This window comes from Perna viridis, chromosome 11 (assembly GCF_037379345.1).
Source record: "Perna viridis isolate PV_CMFRI_1.1 ecotype Kerala chromosome 11, ASM3737934v1, whole genome shotgun sequence".
In the NCBI taxonomy this organism is placed as follows: Eukaryota; Metazoa; Mollusca; class Bivalvia; order Mytilida; family Mytilidae; genus Perna; species Perna viridis.
The window spans coordinates 105,885-111,884 of NC_142455.1; the positions used below are offsets into that span (position 1 = coordinate 105,885).

Consider the following 6,000-nt stretch of genomic DNA (forward strand, 5'->3'; position numbering starts at 1 on the left):
AATTTTATAGAAAAACACGTGTTTTACTTGTATTCCCTTTATATACCAAATTACGCAATGAGTTATATTTAACACAGCTTGTGATATCTGTCTGACATTACACAAGACATTACCTTCATACATTTTGTACCTTCATTGATAAACTAATTAGGAAGTCAAATATCTAGTATAATGTATATGTATAAATTAACAGGTGATTTGAAGGGTTGCTTCACTCTTCACGTTGACGTACTCCTAAACAGTTAGAGTTGGGAAACGCTCTCGGACCCACGTGAGGCCTGAGAGTAGGCCAGAGCGTAAACAGAGCAGCCCAGCCGCTAGTAGGACATACTCTGACTGAGTTCTTCGGTCGGGTATCCCGAAGGCTGGGCTCCGCTACCTCCTACTACTAACAGACATTTACTAACAGAATTCCCGTAAGGGGCGGTCGTGCGAGATCCGTAAGTATAGACATGACATCAAGAGTTGCTTTTTTTCTCAATTGACACACGCGAAAACAAACAAGTGAACGCACGTGGTGATTATGATGTATGGCTTAAGGAAAAGAATGTAGGATAGAAAGTCACAGTTTTGGTTTTAGTGAAAATTAGGACAAAAGGTCTTACATAATTATATTTTTGGGAATTATCCACAAAATTATGTTATTTTATTGGATTTTATTCAATAATTTTTCTGCCTTGAATGCATATAAACAGATGGTCGAAACAAATGATTATATTAATTTAACAGGGAAAGTTCTGTTTAAAAAGATTATATGTTTAGCATGATTTTAATAGATCGAGGTTCCGCTCCCGGGGACACCCTCTGGATCCGCCACTGTGTTATTAAAACTAATCAGAGATATTGTATTACAGTACACAATCGAATGATACGCTCGTTAATTAGAATTTAATAAACAGGAAATATGTACCGACCTGTACCCGAGACTCTAATCAACAAATTTATACATGTGTGCACTATGTGTGTATACTATGGAAAGATGATCAGTATTTCAAATCAAAGTACTTATCATGATGAATTGTATACATGTACATGTATGTAATTAAGGGAAGATTGTAACTACATATATTGTCATTTTGTCCATTAAGGTTCAAACGAATGGATGAATTTGGATTTGACATCACACAGATACAGGATGTGAAGTGGCTGGTCAATAACATTCTTGGATTATTGGAATAAATTGCTAGAACTTCTACCGTAAAGGATAGCAAACTTTTGTACAAATGTAAGTGAGACTAAATGTCCAAATATAACTGAACTTTTTAAAAAAATAACAAAGCACAGCAACTTTATATGCCATCTTTTAATTAAACTACTCAGTCGTGTACCATGTATACTGTCTACATTAATATTACACAATAAATTTATTCTTAAATATCACAACATTAAAAAAAATATATAGCTGTATGCAAAATGCCAGGAAGATACATACCAGTAGAAATGGGATTACTTGTCAAGGTGTCGTTGATTGTTCCAAGGATTCATTTTTTACATTCAGTTTATGAAGATTTTTAATGGAAATTACCACTGTGATTCATGAATGAAAAATGTAAAATTTAATATTTAGAAGTCATACCTCAATTAATATAACTGATATTCTGGTTAGACCAGAGAAAGGGTTAAATTGAAATTCACTAAAACAACATAGATATATCAGTAATGAACTTATTTTGGGTTGCTTGTTTTTAAAAATGTCTTGTTTTTGAAGCTTGACAAATCATCGAATAATCTTCAACTATAACTATGTTAAAAGTACATACAAACTTCTGAACAGTTTTGAAAAAATGCATGATATACCTCATTGTTGATATTCCAAGGTAATTTTTTTCAGGGTTACTCAAAACAAGCCTTAGTTACATGAAGATCAAGATACCAGTCATATACAAGATTATTTATTCAAAGATTTGATTGTTTTTTTTTTGACTACTTATGCAAAAAAATTGTGCAGACCAGATACCATGTGATATGCTTTAATTCAAGACATTGTGTGAGATTCGTCAGTGGATAGTTATTCTACCTGATCACAGATATTTCTAAAACTTTTATGTGGAGTCTGTTATATCTTTTGATTGTACTAGTACTAACAGGACAGATTTATTTCATTGTGAAAATGGTTCATTCTTTAATACAAGAAAAGACCTGTTTGAAGACACACCAATGGAATGCAGTTGTGACTTATCACTGAGAAAGAAAATGCTCTTATGTGTGGTGGTTTTCCTTTTGATATTATTCTATTCTATTTTGTTGTAGATATTACATAAACAGTAATACTACTGTTCGAAGAAATAATACACATTAAACAAAAATTGTTTCAATTTCTTGCAAAATGTTCTTGTAATTAATAATTTTTCAAAACTCATGATAAGGTTTATTGGATTTCTTTATAAGAGTTGAAGATACTATCAAGTTGTGATATTTTAAAAAAAGATGTGAAATATTTCATCAAAATTATACCCCCCTTTGGTAAATGCAGCAAAATTATCTCCCTTGGTTAAAACAAATTTATCTGAAGAAATCAGATGTTGTTTGTAATTATGAAATTATAAAAAAAGTGGATTTTTAGAATGATTAATATAGCTTACCACATTTCCCATGGGAAGAGTCCACTCTTCCCATTGGAACAAAAGTTCCTATGGGAAAATTGAATCCTCCCATGGGAGAACAAGTTCCCATAGGAGCTTTACACGTCCCATGGGAATTGTGTGATTTTTTCCCCATAGGAACTCCAAATTTTCCCATGGGAAAAGTAATTTTCACATGGGAAATCTGACTTAAATCCTTAATAACTTTTTTTCTTGATAGTGTAAGCATCTCTTTGCATGTCAAGTATGCTTAGGCTACTATAGTACTACATGATCAGCAAAAAAAAAATCCTTTTACAATTTTCTTTAAGCATGTCAAATTTGCCATTTCCGGAATGGCAAATTTGTCCCGCAGAGAGTTTGTACATGATTATAGATGTAGAGTAACACCATACACTCAATCAACAAATGTAGGCATTGATATACAACTACATGTATGTAAATAAACATTTTTGATTATTTTTGTATAGAATTAAATATAAATGTCAACTCTTTTTTTATACTTGCAGAGAGAGAAATATGGATGAATGAATCACTTTTCTGTTAGGATGGAGGTTTTGTTTAGTATCAAGACATTAAAACTACACACCTAAAAATAAATAAATTTTATTAAATTAAGATTTACAGGATTTATTGAAATAGAGATTCTAAAGAAAAGTAAATGACTGTGTTCTGAAATGCTGAATCTACATACATGTTATATGTACGTTGGTTCTGGAAAGCAAACGATACTGGCATTGCCTCTGGATATATTATATATAACTCCAAAGCAAGTACTATAGTATGCAGTTTTTGTCCAAGGAAACATTTTTTTCAGGCTAGAAATGTATATAACTATTTAGAAGTTGATTAAAATTGTTTGATACAAGATTTAGTGTGAATATTGATTTTGAAGTGTTAACTGTAAGCCAGTATCCATGAATTTAGTCTTTAAGTCCTTCATATACCGGTGTTGTAATTTTGTTTCATAAGAAATTCGAATGTTATCTGTTGAGTACATGACTGTAAGTGGTAATTTTTTTTTCCATTATACAGTTTTATTCTCTTTTGCTATAGAACTGTTTAACTATAACTAATGTAAAAACAAAGACATTATAGATGTAAATTCTTAGCAAATCACAAACTACCAAGGGGGGCCTAAGGAAGAGTAATTTTAGGGAATTGAAAATGGAGCATTCCCAAACCCCAAATTAGCCTATATATAATATAATAGTGTCACCGCAAAACATTGTATATTGGTATGGTGCTGACAGCGGCGTCACCGTCGTCGTCCATATCCACTTGGTTTTCGTGCGATGACTTTATAGTTACGGTTGATCAATTGTTATCAATTTTGATATGATTTTACTAACTACTAAAGAAATGCTCTGATTTGATTTTGAGTTTATGGCTCGTACCATTTTAAAATAAAGGCCATCCATGTAACTGACAGATACCACACTGTAGGTTTCTGTTAATCTAAAAAAAAACTGAGAGTCCAGAATTTTATCAAGCTAACCTGTGTAAAGTGAAATGGCCAATCCTTAACATGACATACACGTGTAGCAAGTTCAACACATCCATGCTAGTACACCTTCAAGGAATAAGCATTGCAATATGTATATGACTTGTCTTATGGCAATCCGAAGTGGTATTTGCTCCCCATTTATGTTTAGTAACACATCCTTATGTATATTTATCAGCATGTCCATAATTCAATTATTGATTTCAATAAATGAGGTTTTCGAGACAATGTAAACACGTTCAAGACCAATCGCTCGTATATTCAAATTTGCTCTTCGGGTAATACCAGTCTGCGTCCATACTTGCCCCTCCGGCAATACCAGTCTGAGTCCACACTTGTTGTTTAACAATTATTATATCTTGTTAATTGACAAACATTTTTTACTTAGACACAATGTATACAAATATATCCTGAATAATGAAGCTAAACAGCTTTAAATATTAATAATAACAATAAATACATCTTGTTAATACAAATATTAAATTTTTGTTTTAATCATGTATAAAATAAAGGTCAAAGATTGTAACGAGCTTCCTATGGTTTGATATTGATACAAAGTATTGTATGTGAAACACGTCGATGGTTAAGTAGTAGAGTGCTTCTCCCAAGTGCGGGATGTCACGGATTCGATCCCCAGCCATCTCACACCACAGACTTTAAAACTACCTCTCCGCAAAGCACGTGACATATAGGAGATAGAGTGATGACTGGTTGGCTCTGAATCAAAATAATGTGAGTAAGTTGAATGACATACCTACCTGCTTTTATCACAAGAAAAATCCGGCTCATTGTGCCTGTGGTCTGACCCGTCTGCCCTCGTTTTTTTTTTATTTATCAACTATATCAATTGTAGAAATGTTGACGTTAACCCGAAGTTTTATGTAAATATTCAATAAAGATGAATCACAACTAAGCCACTATTGACAATTAAGATATCACTTAAACATGTGTTACAGAGAGCGTTATATTGATTAAATAAAGAAATACAGAAAAAGTTTACATTTATAGCTTTGTATGAATAAAGAAGTCTTTAGTTCAATGAGTACTGACCGAGAAGTGGCAAAAGGCCAGGGGGATAAAAAAAAGTCCTACACTTATGCTGAAAGGATACTGAATATTATTAGGTCTTGCTCAGAATTATAAGTTAAATAAAAGAATGCTTGGTTGTACATCATGTAATAGTAAGAAAGAGTATGTGATTAGAGTACCCCTACCAGTATCCCTTATGTTATATCCGTAAACTATTTCAAGCGAAGAACACGGTTGATTATCCTTATAATAAACCTACAAATACATTAACAGTACAGTTTATGAAGTTATGAATGCACAGTCAATACAACGGGTGGTTTGCGTGAATTCTTCACTTCAAATAAAATAAGCCCCGTGCGTGTCCGGGTGTTAGAAGAATAAGCCTGCAGCAGCGCTAAGCTTGTCGTAATACCACGTTCCCCGCACGTTAAAGAACCTTGATTTTTTCATTTCATGTTAATTTTATCATCCATCTCATATTCGTTGTCAGAAAATGATGCTGTTTGGGCGTTAAACACATTTACAACCAATCAATAAATCAATCAAATAAAACTACTATTGCACTGTTATTAAGATTTTTTAAATTGAAAAATGCCCTGAAAAAAGTAAGATTTACATGTTAGCAAAAAGATCAATGTATTTAAAATAAGAGACGTAGCAATATAATAGTACACTAATGAAACCTGAATTAATCAACTGTTAAAATACGAAACAAAAATATCTACAGTACTTACAAAGCGTTATCCGTTTTCTAAACAGCAACCGGAAGTTGATACAGACGACATCTAGTTAAGCTGCTACATGGATGAATATTGATTGTATCGTAACATTTCCCTGTGGTATAGATCTTTATAGTTTCCTGATCGACTTAACGATTTGTTTTAT

General features: G+C 32.5%; 1 protein-coding gene and 1 long non-coding RNA gene across 6 annotated transcripts in view; one reads left to right on the forward strand and one right to left on the reverse strand.

Annotated features, from left to right (window-relative positions):
* Nucleotides 1-6,000, reverse strand: part of LOC148602220 (putative sodium-coupled neutral amino acid transporter 11) — a 62,785-nt gene extending 56,785 nt beyond the window's left edge. The window contains exon 1 of one of the 4 annotated variants that reach the window (XM_088551548.1): nt 5,850-6,000. The gene's annotated coding sequence lies outside the window, so the exon portion shown is untranslated. Of the gene's footprint in view, nt 1-4,844; nt 4,956-5,849 lie in introns of those variants that run through there. The other 3 variants (XM_088551549.1, XM_088551552.1, XM_088551550.1) reach the window with 3 other exon arrangements.
* On the forward strand, nt 104-3,452 carry LOC148602221 (uncharacterized). 2 transcript variants are annotated; one of them, XR_015916317.1, is made up of 4 exons: nt 104-440; nt 1,089-1,225; nt 1,832-2,203; nt 3,092-3,452. It is a non-coding gene; the product is annotated as an uncharacterized LOC148602221 (long non-coding RNA). The 2 variants fall into 2 exon arrangements; XR_015916316.1 differs by having other exon boundaries at nt 215-440; nt 1,832-3,452.